Source organism: Hemibagrus wyckioides, linkage group LG25, assembly GCF_019097595.1.
Source record: "Hemibagrus wyckioides isolate EC202008001 linkage group LG25, SWU_Hwy_1.0, whole genome shotgun sequence".
Lineage (NCBI taxonomy): Eukaryota > Metazoa > Chordata > Actinopteri > Siluriformes > Bagridae > Hemibagrus > Hemibagrus wyckioides.
Genome location: NC_080734.1, coordinates 13,200,424 through 13,217,966, shown reverse-complemented (window position 1 = coordinate 13,217,966; position 17,543 = coordinate 13,200,424).

The window sequence follows — 17,543 nt, the reverse complement described above, 5'->3', positions numbered from 1 at the left end:
ATTAGCTTCTTATGAATCCTTGTCATCTTCCTAATTTATATATCATATTAGTTTTATTTATTTAGTTATTTAACATATTTAATTGTCTCTTGCATTTACCTTATGTCACATTATATTCAATAGCAAAAACAGTTTTCAGTCAGTTTTTTGTCCACTGATTTATTTGGGAGGCTAAAATGGCATGTGCTTGGGTTTAATGGTGGTGGTCTAGTCACTATCGAACACCCGAACCTGGACACCTGAATGGCACAAAGATCATTTTAATCCGAGTTTATTCATATACAGTCATATTATATCACCAAATTCATCAGACACTATATTGTATTTATATGCTTTATTTTTTAACATGTCCATTAATCTTTCCTCAGTTCTGTACAGTAAATTCAATTTTATTTTACTTTTAAATTCCATTTTGACATTTAATTTTATTTTTACTCTTACCTGACTTCTTATAAAATCTTTTAAACTTCAATCACCAACTCTAGTTACAACCCTCTGTGAATATAAATAATTATAGTCAACAGAAATAAACAATCGATATTTGACCAGGGTAAAAAGCTCACCAGATCACATTTCTCTCCAATTATTTCTGTGGTACTTTTGTTACAGTACCTCAGCAGATTACTTCATTATCCTGTGACTTTTATGGTGGCCAGGCTACCACTTTAGAATCTCATCTTCATCCATAAGGAGCTGAAATATGTAGGAGCACTCCAAGCTGGATGAATAATGAGACAGGGGGGGCAGATCGCTCTCAAGCTCACCGCAGCCTGGCTTGTGGAATAGCCAGAGTAGCTCTGGCCTCTGTGATCTGTGGATGAGCTTTCTCTGTCAGCGGCAAAACCTCTCTGTCCTCCGGCATCCCATCAATCACTGCTGCAGGACCTCTCAGATCTCTGTACTAACCTCTCATTTGCTTGCTGGCTCTGTGTGCATGCTCACATGGGAATGTTTAGAAAAAAGTAAATGGGCCTTCTGTATATGAGAAGGGGGCTGCTGCTTTCACTGTTACACACTTATGTTTATTTAGGGTTATATTTTTAATATGGCCTTTAAAAATGGCCCCCAATGTAGTTGTGATGAATATTCAGTTTTGGTTCCATCTGAAATTTTAAATGCATTCAGAGACAAACCTTAAAGTAGCATCTAATTGGATTATTATATGCTTTACATTAATAGACTATGGCAGGTTTCTATTTTCATTACAAAAAGCAGGAAAATGAAATGGTTCACATGCACAGAGGGTTTTTTTTTGTATTACCAACATTCCAAATTGCAAAACTACATATCCCAGTTCTGGAAACAACAACTATAATCAAGGCACAAGGAAAACGCTGAGTCAACTTGGTCATCTTAACGTCACATGTTCAAATCAGAAGGAAAAAAGGAGTCAGATGAAGATCTGTTGCTTTTACTGTGTGAACTGTTATAGCCAGAGCAATGCTGACCTCATAACTAGCGCCTGTTTACTGGAAGTGTTGCTCAGTCTAGACAATAAAAACCTAAGAGGCAGCCGCTGGCCTCAACTCCTGCTCTGACCTCCAGCTCCCACTCACAGTGACTAAGAAGGCAGAGGTCAGAGCTCAGCTGTGTACTTTACTGTTTCTGTAGAAAATGTGACAGCTGGATATGACTCCTACTTTTCATTTGACAACCATGTGACCAAATAATCTGATATGCTGCTGACATGGCGCAGGAGATCATCGAGCAAGGATGACGAGATTAAGTCTCCGTTTTATGCAGTGAAGACGTATAAATAGCTACAACAGAGGCTGCTTTTTTTCTCATGCTTGCTGCGCAAATATATATCAGGTCCTATTCATAAATGCACAGACATGCAAGACCTGAGCGCATAATTTCAGTGTGCTGATGCTGTCAGAGAGGTGCGTGTCTCATCAGCAGTCACTGTTTGTGTCTTTGTGTGTGGTGTATAAACATGCACATGCGTGAGGACAACAGAGCTGAGTTACGTGAGTGTGTTTTTATTAGTGTCGATATGTATTTTTTTGCCTCTTACAGTGTACAGAAGCTTGCGGAGTGGAGGCTCAAAGAAGCCTCCCACATCAAATAGAGCCATTCTGCCATGATGCCACAAGATGGCTGACCCCCTCCTCTCTACTCAGGGTGTAATGACAGAGCTATCAAACAGTATTTATAATCATGCAGCGGCCCAGTTTTAAAGTGGTCAACACTAAAAGTATTGGAATTGTTCTGAGCAATTTGTGGTTGCAGCTATTTCTTGTAAAAGAGCCATGTATACAGTCAAATTGTAACAATTTTAGTGTATTTGGAAATGCAGAAGACCTTGAGTTTCAGGAAAAGTTCAGATGAGAATCATTTACAAAGTCATAGGTTCGATTTTTAATCCACTATTTTTAAATTTATCTTTAGTATAAAAATGATGTTGGGTTAATATCATATGATATAATCTTATAATTATAATTATATATGTGACATGGACATCAATAAAATCAAAGTAGATACAGCTTTATATAGTTGTTTTTTTTGGTGGAAAACATATTTCTCTTATATTTATGTAGTGGCTTATAAATATCTTGTTTCTAACATTAAAGCTTTTCGCCAAGAAAAATCTTACAGAACATACAGTGGGGGCCAAAGAGTCTGAGACTAAAGAGAAAATCTGCTATATATATATATATTTTTTTTTTTTTAAATTGTAAATAAACAGAAAGTAAATATTAAATATTTTTAAAAAAAAAGAAAGTAAATGTTTAATATCTTCAGAGATTTTATATTTAATATTTAATATTTATATACAATTCTGCTTTATTTCTAGGTCCCTGTTTAAATACAAATCTAATCCCTTCTACTGAAGATTTCATCTAAAATGGATCATAAATTTATGCACAAACTGGTGGAGTCCATGCAGCTCGAGTCACACTGTCATTAAACCAAAAAATAAAAATTCTAAAAATTCTAAAATTCATGTAAAGATTTCAAACATTCTACTTTCCACTCAATAAAATCATTTTTAATTCATTTAATTTTGTAATAAATTAGGAAGGGATGAATAAAAAAAGCATTTTCACTCAGACTTTTGGACCTGACTTTATGTTCATATTCAAATCAAGGTTTCAAAAATATATATATTTCTCATGATTTATCACAATAAGATCTTTATAAAAACACATTCCGATTCCCTGTATAATTTTGGGTTGTTAGTGGTTTTTAGCTTCCTAAAAGGCTCAAACTTTAGACAGTAAACTTTGTCTCCTAAGTGTGTAACAGCTGGTTTTGTATAGAAATCGCAGGTAAAGTTAAATTATTGGAAGTCTTTGCATGCATCTCAAACTCATATTACTTTTCAGATGTAATCTGCTGAATGTAGAAAGTCTGTGGATTTGCTTTAACCTTTCAGCATCAGCTTCATTAGCATCATTAGGTAATGATGTTATAAAGACATAATGCATGCTTTTTCACCAGATAGGGTATGAGATATTGAAGTTAATATGATCTTTGCTTGCAGGAATATTCCCATCATTAAGGAGCAGACTAATTTTGTTTGCCTGTTAGGGCAACAGCCACTATGATCTTGCTGGCACCTGTAGAAGCTCTTTCTTTTCCCTTTAAGCTGTGTCTTGCAGCTGGGACTTCTTCATCCTGTCCTGGACTCTGAAATGGCTTCTGTGGTTTAGATCTGCATCAAATCAGCAATGTGTCATGTAATAGAAACGCAAAGGTAGCATAGAGTGCTTTTTCAGCTTGGTGCTGGTTAAAATAATGTTTATGTCTCGGTGCCAAATCACCTTTTCCTCATATTTTGTGTGTGTGTTTACCAGGTTGTGCTATAATAATAGTGCTAGACTTCCTCAGTATCATAATGACGTCATATTCATAAGCCACATCAGCAATAAAGCAAGATCTCTAAATCTTTTGCTTTTTACTCGTATAAAATTATTGCATTTGTCTTACACAGTGCTTTATATTTCTTTCTCTTTTTTTTTTTTTGCATATCTAACAGACCAAACCGTTCAGACTTTTTCAGGAGACATCTTGTTGGAGAAATAAACCAAAACACAGAATCCCAGTGGAAAATAATGGAACGGTCTGAATGTGTGTACAGGAAGGAAACTGTCCACACTATTACTTCCTGTTTAACATCCTTGAATTATAAACGAATAAAAGCAGACCTAAACACTGACTTCTTATTTATGTTTCTTGCCCTGCCCTGTACTGTAGGAAGCTGACCGCTGCCAGAACTCCTGTAGATATTTGTCTAGTGTGCTCAGGAGGATGTTATCAACATGCATATGATAAAGGATAAATGATGTCTCAGGAGGTTTGCCCGGCAAATCCCTCACATGTGTGCAACATGGCTAAAAAAATACAACACTCTGAATAGTGCTTCATAAATCATTCACACAACACACACCCACCCACACACACACACACACACACACACACGCTACTCAACTCTTGGCATGTAATCAGACAGTCCTCTGGTGACTACTCGGACCTGTCACTCTAGAGGAGCGGGTAGGCCAAAAGCTAATTAATGAAACCATCGGATTTCTCCCCATGTAATGAACACACAGTCTGTGTAGCTTAGCCTTTCAGGGATTATTTTTCTTGGTCGCTGTAAGGCAGCACTCTTATGTGCATGTTCAGATATTTTTAATTAAACGATCTGTAACAGAACAAATTAAAACTTAAACAAGCATCGTGGTGCATTAACAATCCCTGGAATGTTTACACCATGAAATTTGGGGTTTGATGTGTTACTACAGAGTCTGATTTGTTTAACTTAAATTAGAGCTAACAACGCTTCTGTGCTCCGTTATATAGAAACCCAGAAATAAATCAAATTGAATCCTATCCTCCGAATTGCTGAACACATCTAACTTATGTACACTTTACAAGCACTGGGTTCTTACCTATTCCACCAGTTCACGCTATTATACGCTGTTATACTGTAATTAGCTTAATAGCGTTGTTGTGAGAACATACTGAATATGTACAATATTTAAAAACGCATATACAGCTTGTCAAGAAATATACAACTTTCTTTGTAATTTTCTTTTCGACTCTTCCCTGTGATTACACAATAGCAAGACAAACATCCGTGCACGGCTTACGCTTTATCCACAAGGGACAGAAAACAATTTTGAATCCCAAGTTTAAGACTCTGTTCTTTACATGTGAGGCAGGTGTAAATAAAGCCTTTGTTACCCCAGTGAAACAAGAAGGCAGCTTCCCAGCATGATCTTTAGTGCAGCCGTAAAAACAAACAAGCTGGAATACTGTGCAGAAAAGAAACCCAGGTACTGTAGGCCTACACCAGTGTGCTCTAATCCTCCTAAGACCTGTCAGCGTAATATAAAGGAACATGAGCGCTTGTTTGTGTAATGTATGTGAGAGATATAGTGTGTGCACCAGGGGTGGCACACTCAAAACCATAATCATTTTGTCAATGCTGTTCGCTGTGGACTTGAAAGGAAGAAGCGTGTGTTTTGTCTACATTGAAAGCATAAATCTAGTGAAATGTCCTGATAATCACTGTAAACCAAAAATATCATTAACTGTATCTTTTTGGGATACCTGTGTTGCAACATGAAAAGCGATAATTTAAGTAAAAGTGCCATCTTCGGAGCTGAAATGGAGGAGCTGGCCTTATTTTCAGTGACCTCCCACTGAAACTGTCTCCTTCCTGCAAGTCAGCACAACCAGAGCCATTGCACACACACAGCACAGCAACAACGTGAGGGTTCGCTGCATCAACTGTGAATGACGGCCTCTCGTCAGCTAACACCCATGCCGGCGCCATGAGCATACGCCAAGCCCTGCTGGAAAAAAAATTCACTGCTCTCTGGAGGGTCCTCACTTTTGCCTGTTCGCTCTTTTTCTGTCTATCTTGGGCTCGGTAAGAGGTCTGTGTTTTTAGGAAAATTCCTCTGGCACGACCCCGAAGGCCTAGCGTCTTCCACACGATCATTAGAAGCAGACCCCCGTCTTGTGTTTGTCCTACGCAAACAGTTCAGTTGCCACTTCATCCATCTCATTAGCCTACCACACTGCCCTGTAACAGGTTTTTTTTTTTTTTTTTTTACTGATTTTTCCCCCCCATTGCAATCACGTGGGTTTTATTTTGTGCACATGGATACGCCTACTGCATCTTTCCGAGCTGTGAGCCCCACTGACGGCCCGCGGTGCTTCAAATATTTATCACAAAATGTCTCAAGTGTTTGTAAACTGCTGTCATGTGTGTATGTATTGTGCTGCTGCCCCAAGTCGGTATGTGCAGACACACTTGCTTCTCACATAACTCATCTCTAAATGACATGAAAGCAAGTCGGGAAAATTGAAGCTGTGGACAAGGAAGGTTAGAGAGATAGTGTCATGTCTGAGCAATGTTGCCATCTTCTGGTCAGTCCGAGTGATTATAGACCTCAGAGATATTGTGAATAATAATAATAAATCACGGTAAGTAGCACTTGATAAATAAATGTAAAATTTATATAGTTCTGCATATGAAAATGTCCATTATTAAAAGTAAATAATATTAAATTGATGAATATAATATGATGTTGCCTAAGTTGTGGTATAAATACAAATAAATACTAATGACAAGTCTTTTCTGCTGGACAGATATTTGTTTGCAGTCTTTCCAGAATAATCCTCATCTCTGTTTACTGCTAAAGAATATCATAAGGCCAGTGTAACACACTGATTGTCTGTTCTTCTGATACAAACGTTATGCAACAAGTCCAGCTGATCACCAGAAGACTGGACACCACCTCAGACAAATAAGACAAATAAGTGAGCATGCAACTGTATCTGAAGGGGCAGCTGATGCAGAATCTACTGCCACTGTGTGTGTTATTGGAAATTACTCAACCCCTACATTTCATCTATTTTACACTTATCTAGCCACAAGCCTCGGAATCTTGAGGGTAGCAATAGGACTGATACAATGCCATTAGTGTGGCCTCTTTCTATGAAAGTTCACAGTTCTGCCAAGAAAGTAACAGACTCTCTAGGCCAAGCTATGATCTGGCTGACAAAACTACAAACTAGCACCAGATTTTAATTTATGCTTGAGAAGTCTGAAAGGTTTTAAACACATGCAAATGATCTTACTGTACTTGGATGTGTGGATGAAGCGATGTGCCAATGTGATGATTTTTTTCAACACAGTATGAGTCACATAAGACATCACGCATATGTGAAATGTGCATTCAGCTTCCCAGTGATGACAGATCCTTTATGTTGCTCCTCAATGCGTAAAATGCGCTAAATCAGTGTAAGTCAGTTCAGTCCAACATGCGAGGCATTTGGATTTCATAAATCGTTTACCTTGTGCCATCACGCTTTGGCATGGAAAAAGAACTGACAGCTTCAACTTTCTTGTTATTGCCAACACAAGAGAGCTCAGTTCTCTCTCAGCTGTGGCACATTTGGAAGCCTTGGAAGAGCAGCGGCAAGAAAAAAGGGAGGGGCTGCTTTAAATCAGTTCCACTCTCCTGTAAATTACAACCCTGCATTTTTAATTTCCTTTCCACATACAATGTTATTCATTGGAGTCCAAGCCAAACATGGACCTACAGCCATTGCGACTCGCGAGAACAAACCGTCCTCTTTTGCGCAGTCCGGAGCTGTCAAAAACATGATTAAATGCACACATTCCTTGTGTCCTGCTGAAGACTTTAGGAACAGTTGAACATAAAACAAAAGGATCTGTGGCTACAGAAAGGGACGTCAGGGCTTGAATGACAGGAAACTACCTATTTCAGAAAAAATTATATATGTTCTTATTTTAGTAAAGTTCATTTAGGTAATCATTGCACATATTCCTGCTAGCATTTGATCTTTAAAGTACACTTGCAGTGTTTTATTCATAAGCTGTCATACAGTGCTTAAGGGAATCTAAATTCTGTATCTTAATTCAATCTGAAAACTAAAACGTGCTTCATTAAATTATCATGAAATATGCCACAATAAATTTTCAGAACTAGGCGTTTAAATGAAAAGTCTCAGTCAGCGTTGGTTGCCATTTTCCAAATTTAAAAAAAGAGGCATTAAAAAAACACTAGACCACATAGTAATCCAATTTTTCTTTGACAGGTATTTGGATCTGTGAAACCATCAAGACACAACATTTCTATTATTCTACTCTAAAACCAAAAATTTAAGCTGACACCGAAATAAAAGTGTTTCCAAAACTTGAAAAACAAACAGTTTAAACCAACCTGTAAACAATTTTGGATGTCAGCACATTCCAACTCTCTATCTTCACTGACAGAGAATTAATTACGCAGTGCTTAACCTTCTCAGATATCTACAAATTGGAAGCTGGTTTGAGCAAAATCATCTGTCAAAGAAATAAATGTAAATGTACAAATGATATTCACGTTTGAGAGACAGATTATGTTATACCTCTCTATAATAACAACCTCTTCTTGTTTTGATAAGTTGATTTAGCCTTGGACATACTTTCCATCACTATCAGCGAGAAATTTTATGACTGCCTATTCCTACAAGGTTAGCAGAGTGAGTAGCATAGCAGCTACAGGGTCCTGAATTACATCCTTAGCTCACGTTACTGTGTGTAAAATCACTCACTGCGATCCAAATACATGAAGGTCGGTGGAATGTTTGAACTTATTTGATTCTCTCTCTCTCTCTATATATATTCTATTCTATACTATATATCTGCAGGGGTTGGACAAGACTGGCCAATATAGTGTTGCAAGATTCATTCCCATATATGTGCAGCCTCTTTCACATTCTATAAGAGCAGAGTGTAAAGGTTGAATTAGCAGAGCAATAGCACAGCTGCACATAAAATATTGCAATCTACACAACATAATGGGAGACGTATCAGAGTTCAAAAGAGGGCAAATTGTTGGTGTGTGTATTACTGGTGCAGCTGTGACCAGGACAAGTCTTTGTGGTGTGTCAAGAGTCACAGTATCCAGGGTAACGTCGGCATACCACCATGAAGGCTGAACCACATCCAACAGGAGTAACCGTCAACAGAAGATCGGCATTCCTCTATATAGTTTGTATACCTTGGAATACATGTCATTTTTCCAGGACCACAATGCAATTCATAACAGTACACGTGTATACATAAATTGCACAGCACAACGAAGTGCATGACCATAAACACACGAAACAATAAGCACAGGACACCAAAACAGTTCTGTGCAGGAAAGATATTGCACAATAGTCTATAAAAGATGCATACCTCCAAGGTGAATTCTCTCTTACTAACATAAGCCTCTTAATACAGTGACCCTGACCTGAATAAAGCGGATATTGAAGATGAATAGATGAATACTTATAAATGTAAAAAATTACTTATGTGAAAACTTTAACCTTCAAATTGTATTAAATATTTTTATTGTAATTTCGTTCTGTTATTAAGAACATCTCACTTTCAGAATTCAGAGACTGAAATGTCCACCAAATACAAATGCATATAATTTATGACCTGATCTGACTCAGAAATTAAAATATTACATTGTTAATTAGGGGGAAAATTGTCTATTCTGTCGTCATGTTTGAAAAATGAAAAGCCTAAAATAGGCTACAGATCTCAAGATACAATCTGACCAGCGAATATATCTGTCCTTTCATACTGCAAAGCCAATATTCAGTCCTGCCCCTAACCTACAGCTGTTATTATAGTTATTACAGCTAGTTATATAACTTATTCCACTTCTGTGTCCATTAGATATTCTTCTCAAATCATTCCTCATTGTTTAGCTGGTGATGTTTCCTCCTAAAGTGTGTCAACCTTCAATATCAGCATTGATTGTAAAGATCTGAGACAAGGCATTAAACAGGCATTACAGGCTCTCAGTTTGACATTATTCAATATATGTCAGTGTTTCTAACTAATGTGTTTCTAACACACTCTCTAAAAAGAGTATTTTGATGGAATGTGTGTTGGAGAACTCTATGAGCAATTATGCTGCAGGACATTTGCTTGACAAGACCAGTCTGAAGCTGTGAGTGAGAGATGGAATGATACAGCCTCTTTTTCAATCCAGGCAAATGCTGTACAGAAGAAGCACTGCACAAGTCATGGCCAGATGTTCCAACTCAGGGTTCTGCTTTATTTTGGCTTTACATTTCTGAACCACTGAACTGGCACACCGGTTTGGCAGCGACAGAACAGCTGAACTTCAAGGAGCTTGCTTGTGTGTTTAGAGCAAAACATAAGCGAGATACGCTTTTGACCTTTGCGTCAAATGTTATTGTCGGAGAAATAAATAAATTCTTAGTCATGTTGATTCGTTTGGACACATTAAAACATATTGCATAATTTAAAAAAAAGAAATTACAGGTCATTTTATGGAGACACAGTAAATCCTGGATAATATTATAATCAAATGAGTTCAAGTAGATGAATCCAAAGCAATCTTCTTCTCAAAATCAAAATAAACGAGTGACCATATCCTGCTTAAATATCAAGGACATTACAGTGTGGTGTGCAGGACTTGGTCATCATATTTTGGCTCATCTACAAGCATCACAATTTCAATAATCAGGTATGCACCACTGCATTCATAAACAGTCTGACTTTCCTCAGAAGACAGACATGTGACGCCAGACAGACGCACTCGCTACAACAGTCAAGAAAGTTTTAATGACCTGGAATGACAATGATGGAATAAATGTGTCTTCCAGTCTTTTCCGTATCCCATCGATAACCAGAAAGATTAAGCGTTTGATTGGTTTCCCGGGATATAAGATTTCCAGCAATTGTGGTTTCTTTTCTGAACAAAGTAACAATATTTTTAATAATCTTAAAAACCTTTCAGCATCATGTTAAGCTTTACTCGTGTAGGAGTCTGCCAAGGTCCCTGTGTAAACATGCAGACGTTGAGATGGGAAGCGGGGATGCATTTATGTGTTTTTGGTTTCTTGATTCATTGGAATACTTTGTCTAAGAGGCATGATTTTGGAGATTATAGATAGCGCATTGACAGAACATAACCCCATTTTTAGTCATTTGAATGATGGGTGGCTGACTCCAGCATTCCTGAAGAGTTCTGACTGACCAAAAAAAATTTTACCAGTCATTTCTCTGAGCATCACAAAAGCCACACTTGCCACATGATTGCTTTAACTTGCCAAGAAGGCAGATAGAAATAGAAAGGGATTTCGGGATGTCCCACGTGTGAGCCAAAATACTTGTAACCTTTGGCGGGTGGCTGGAAATTTCCTACAGCAAATATAATGTTGCATGCTAAATTCATCCAAATATTTCCTATAACTGAAGGCGAGAAGAGGAAATCAATGTTTGGCTTGTAAGCATGTCACGACTCAAAGACAAACAGGAAATGCAATTGCTAGTCATTTGAATAAACACACCCAATTTCACAGTAATTTCTATAAACCACAGGTAGTAAGTAGCCTAAATAACCACTTTCATGTGTCTGGCATAGTGCGAAGAAGCTTCTATGGGTTCATTACCATGAAATATTTCTAATATTCACAGCCAGAGAAAGTCCAGAAGAAAAAAAAAGCTCGAGAAATATTTGTGAAATACTGTTGTCATGACAACAAAAAATTCGAGTCTTACTATATTATAGCTTTAGATTTCAGTTTCACTGGAATGCAGTTTAAAATCTTAATAAGTAATATGCAAAAAGATTGTTGCATGAAATGTGTGACACTGAAGCAAACTGTTATGTAATAAGTTTTATTATTACACTCAAACACAATCCGAGTATGGCGTATCATCTTCGGAATTGCTTCTGAAAATTTTGTATTAAAGGGAACATACTGTAGTACGCTGACAAAATCGCTGAGCAGCTTGAATTGTGATAGCTCATTCAATCACTTTACTACCTGAGGAAGGCTACTGGGTTTTTCGGTTTTCTTGCAAGACCACCCATAATGGAGGGAGGAAAAACTAACAAGGCTCTAAGCCACAGATTTAAGATAATTTCAGCCTTTCCTCAATAAAAAAAAAAAATTCTGAGAAAAGACCATGCCCCCTTGTTATGTCCAAGTGACCCAGAGAAACGCAGAGAATTTGAAAAGCGTTCAAGTTTCCAAGACCATGAAATTTTGGAGCTAGATTCACAGAATGGTGTGGTTGCCTATTTCTGTGTAAACACACACACACACACACACACTTTCTATCTAGTGTTATTTATCAGCACACAAGCTTTCCATAGCTAAAGGAAATCATTGTAATCTACAATAATCCTTGTTTCTGTTCTCATCAGTAGTTGACCTTCAAAGGTTACCTTGGATTTTTTTTTTTTGAGGTGAACAACACACATATACCCTCCATCAAAAAAATCTAAGAGGAAGCAGTCTATATCTATTGATGAAAAAGATGTTTGTCATCTCCTTACAAATAATTAAAATGAAATTACTAGTGGCACAATAGATAACTGGCACAGAATTTGCATTTTAATAACAGACATACACCATATTATCAACCTAGGGATCTGGCCTATGCTAATTCTGCATGCATAGAACCCTAATCATGAGGATAATAATTCCTGTAAGTAAAAGTTGCCTCTGTAGAGCGAGTAACTGACAGGGTATAATCATTTTGTCAGCTCTGATGCATTGATATTTTCCCTTAAAGGTCACTTCAAGGTGCATCACCTTTGTGTCCTTAAATGATATGTCTTAGTGAATAATGAACACGTGAAAATTGTTCATTACACACTAGCTTGTTTTGCAAGTGTTTTATGAAAATCTACATTTATTTAGGAAATTGGGTCTAAGAACTTCTTTGTTGACAAAGCCCAACTGGGTTTGTCAGAACGACCCAATACTTAAACAAAACAATGCATATTCCAGGAGGTTAATTCTAGCTGGCTCTAGAAGCATAAAGAAACTTAGATATATCAATATAAATCACATACACTGATAAAACAGGGTAATTTTAGTAATTTTACTAAATAAACACTAGGTTGTCCATTGCTCAAAAAACATTTAGCCCAAACAATAGTAAAGCATTTATTCCTTTTAGATTGTACAGATATACAAATACTGGAGCACATCATCAGCTGCTGCTTTAAAGTTAGTAGAATACTATTGTTAGTGCCGTGTTCAGGCAGTAAAGTAGGTATCTGGTACCATATCCAGTGACATTAATAACATCAGGCACCTCAGACCTACCAAAAAACTACTTCACATTTGTCAGGAAAGGAGAGCAAGCTCAGATCCAGAAACAGTCATGGTCAGGGATCTGTGTGACAGCCCATAACTAGGAGCTGAATGCTGATCTAGGAAAGCAGCTGAGATTTCCAGATGAAATTATAGAGAGTATTACCAGACATTGTCCTTTTGTCAGAATCAACCATTTCACAGAAACACCAAAGATTTAAGTAGAAAAACGTGAGTCCTATTAAACCCCTGGTCCAACTTTTATTCATAAACTGCTTGGCGTTTTTTAATTCACAAATACCTCCATGTACTAATCCTTTTCTAATTAAAAAAGGGATTAAGAAGAGAAGATATAAATTATGATCAACAACATATTAGAGATATTTTTAATCTGTTTTCATATAAACACTTCTCTGATGCAGACATTTTGCATAAAAATATTTCTATCGAGATCATTTCAAACACAAGATCCATATAGTACTGAGAACCTAATACTATGAGAACACATTGGTGCTTAAAGGAGTAGTTTTTAACTGGATATAGTTTGACCTTCCTCAAGGTAAATTTTGGCAATTTCTTTTCCTCCTTTGCAAGCAATTGCTATAGAGTACCTCAAGGATCAACACTAGGGCCTGCATTTTTTTTTTCTTGTAGTTTTGTACATGCATGATTACAAGCAATCAAGCAGACAATAGGCTTGGATTCACCATTAGAATAATTATGAGTGTGGCTTTGAAATGTTCTCCTAATGGAAGGGAAAGTGGTGCTTTTAAGCAGGTGCCTGCTCTTAGTACTCTGGAGACTGTGGCATGGATATGACTCATGTGACCATAATGTGGCAGGCTCTCCAGTTCTTTGTTGTTAGAAAATTGTCAGTGTCTGTGTTTGGAAAGATGGTAAACAAATGCAGAAGATTCTAGGCAATGCCATTTGTTTTAGGCTTTGTATGACATAACTGCATTGAACTGTAATGCATTGTATGTAGATGTATTGTAATAAGTAATTACAGAACAGATTTAATCTACCACCTCTTTCCATTAAAGGATGCAGGGGAAGATTTTGTTTGTTTATAGACCTCTCCATGGACTTGCAGCCCTGTACCTCATTGAGTTGCTCGAGTTGGCCCTGTGTTTCTGAGGTCCTCAGGACTGATGTTCTGCTGTACACTACTCTGGGAGACGAAGCTCAAGGATGAACTTGCCTTTGCATAACAACCGTAGTGCAATGGATATGTGATCAGCTTCCACTGTTTATCATTTGTAAAATAAGACAGATATATAAACAATATGTTTTAAATGTAATAAAACCCTTAATATAACATTCCTTATCAAAGCATGACTTTGAAATATTTTTAAATGGGAATATCAATGAGTATCCGTCAAGGCACTAATGTTGATCTTGTACAAGGCCACTGATTTGTTCTTTCAGCTGTCATTTTCTAATGCCCTTAACAGTGTCTCCCTTTTAAATAAATGATGGCTGCAGCACTCATTACAATCAACAATGGAATAATTCACAAGGCAGTAGACCACTGCTTGATGAGTCATTGACTGAAATCCTCTGTTCATATTAGGGCTCATTCATACATTCATACTTAGGGCTCATACATGTGATGAGTGACAAAGGAGAGCATTTTCATCATTAGATCCTCTAAATGGACACTAGGACATTATTTGAATAAAGTCGGAGCACTGAAAATGATCACAAGCTTCCTCAGAAAGAGGTAAAAGACATATTGCTTTAGGATCCAGCATTATTTTATTTTCAATTTAAAATTTTACATTTTTCCTAAAATCATAAAGATGTTATTGGTTTTATCTTTTTAAAGATACCATAGGTAATATTTAGTGTCATGTAAACAGTACAACAGTTTACAGATGTCATTTATTATCACCTGGAAGACAGAGGATCCATTAAAGAGCCCATAATATTTGATACAGTACTCATGCAATGGTGCTATATTCACCTTCTTGAATGCAGATTAAGTTGAGGACACACCTGAGATTAGTTTTGGTGCATATGCACACTTTTTAAGTTTTGTTAAATGTGCTGTGTGAACAAGAGGCAAGTGATATATAGCAATATTTACTGATATTGACATGTTCCTCAATGGTAATTCAAACTTGAGCAATTTATATGGCCTCTGTATTGCTGTGGTCATGGGTAGTGACTCCTGCATTATGTTCAGCTTGATGATCAAATCTGAGAGCATGTCTGGTTCAAGATTTAAAAACAGCCTTCAGTGCTGATTACTTTTATCTTTCTGTTTCATAAGTTCAAATAGCTTTACCTCTTTGTTGCCATACTGTAGTAGCCCAGGTGAGTGCTTTGTCCATCAGAAGGTTAATGAACTGAGCCACCTTGTTGAACTCAGCAGGCCTCTCTTGACTAGATAAGTACAGGGTGCATTGTAGCAGAAAGCCCTTGCACTTTACTGGGTCCCCAGTGTACCTTGAGAACTGGAGCATGATGTAGAGGAGTGGCAGGTGGGTTACACAGACACAGTAGCCAGTTAGTAAGCTGGCTTAGGGTTGCATTGATTATCACCAACTCCTGCTGTTTTTCTGTGACAAAGCGACATTGAGCCACTAAACCCTGCTGTAGTGCAGGTAGACCTGCAGCATTCATGATTGTTGAAGTACAGCTGTTAGATTATTTAGACCCATGTAAAAAAATCCAAAATACAAGTCTGATTACCAAACAGACTTAACTGAAGAAGGTAAGAATCAAAGTACAAAAAAAAGTTGAGAAAAATAACAGTAGCACAGAATCATTTGACACAGTCAAAAATCAATCAACACAATACTCTGCACACACAATAACCACACTCACTGTACATCTTTGTGTGCATCTTTGTGTGCATACTGCACCGTCACTTTACTCCCTGATATTCCTGTACAACTGGACATTTATATTTGCCATATATATATATATATATATATATATATATATATATATATATATATATATATATATATATATATATAATGTATGCACACTGTACATATTGTATTTATTTATTGTCATAACATTTATGTTTGTCTTTTATATCTACATATGTATATATTGTATTTTTCTATATATTATAGATGTTTATACATATTATATTATATTATATTATATATTACATTATTATTTATATTTATGTACACATATATTTGTATATGCATACCCAATAACTATTGGTATTTCATAATTTAACATGTCTTTGATTTTTAGGATTGTTTCAAAATAGCTCACAATGTACCATATACAATATACCACAGACTAAAACAATTATAGTGTCAAAAGCAATTTTTGTTTCAACCACTAGTAGTATTGGGAAGCCCATAAACCAGTATCTGCTTTTCTACTGCATTTTCTTCTGTAAATAAAGCTTGTGTTATTTAAAGATTAGCAGTGAAATGGCATTAAACATCACCCCATGGATCTGAACCCCCAAGAAGCATCTACACAAGCTTGATATAAAATCAATCATATTAATACACAACTATATAAAGATCTTTATGCCCTTGCACAAGCTTTGTATCTTGTGAAACACCCTTTACCCTTTAAATAGGCATTTCTAATAGGAATGTTTATCTATCTCATGTAGCACCCATAGCTTACATTGCTTTAGTGGTGATGTTACAGTGATACAGGGTCATGGATGTGATGCAAATGTATCCTACTGTATCTCTGACACAATCCTGTTTAAAATATAATATGATGGTGTTTGCCAACATACAGTATACGCAGTATCATAAATAATGAACAGGATGTGCAAGACCTCGTAAGACCTGCTAGTTATTTCAGAACCTCCCACTGATAAGTATTTGCATTTCAAAGGCTTTACTACATTTCATGGCTATCACTCTCAGGACCCCAACCTCTTGTTTAAATGAGGAGCTGCAGCATGAACCTGTCTACAGGAAAGGAAGACCATCTGTGAAAGTTTTAAAACTGCAAAGGTTCAGAAGAGTGGGAAAATGTCAGTCCATTCTGAACGCAAGTAATGACCAGATTGTATGTTGTTAGTGACAGAAGATATTTACAGAGTTGGCCTTTTAATATAAACAAGACCTATTTATATAAAGTATATTAGATATATGATTAAGGGAACCAAGTGTTTTCTCTTCACCCCTGAATTTTCTTTTTCCTCTCTCTTCACCCCTGAACTCCATTTCTTTTTTCTCAGTGTTTTCTCTTTTCTCCTGAACTCCATTTCTTTTCATCAGTGAATTATTATACTCTTTACTTCAGAATTATTTTTTTTCAGTGTTTTCTTTTTTACCCCTGAACTAATTCTTTTTCCTCAGTGTTTTCTCTTTACCCCACATTTATTTTCTTCTCTTTACCCCTGAATTCTTTTTCTTCTCTTTACCCCTGAATTCTTTTTCCTTTTCCCTCAGTGTTTTTTCTTTACCCCTGAATTATTTTTCATTTTTTTCAGTGTTCTC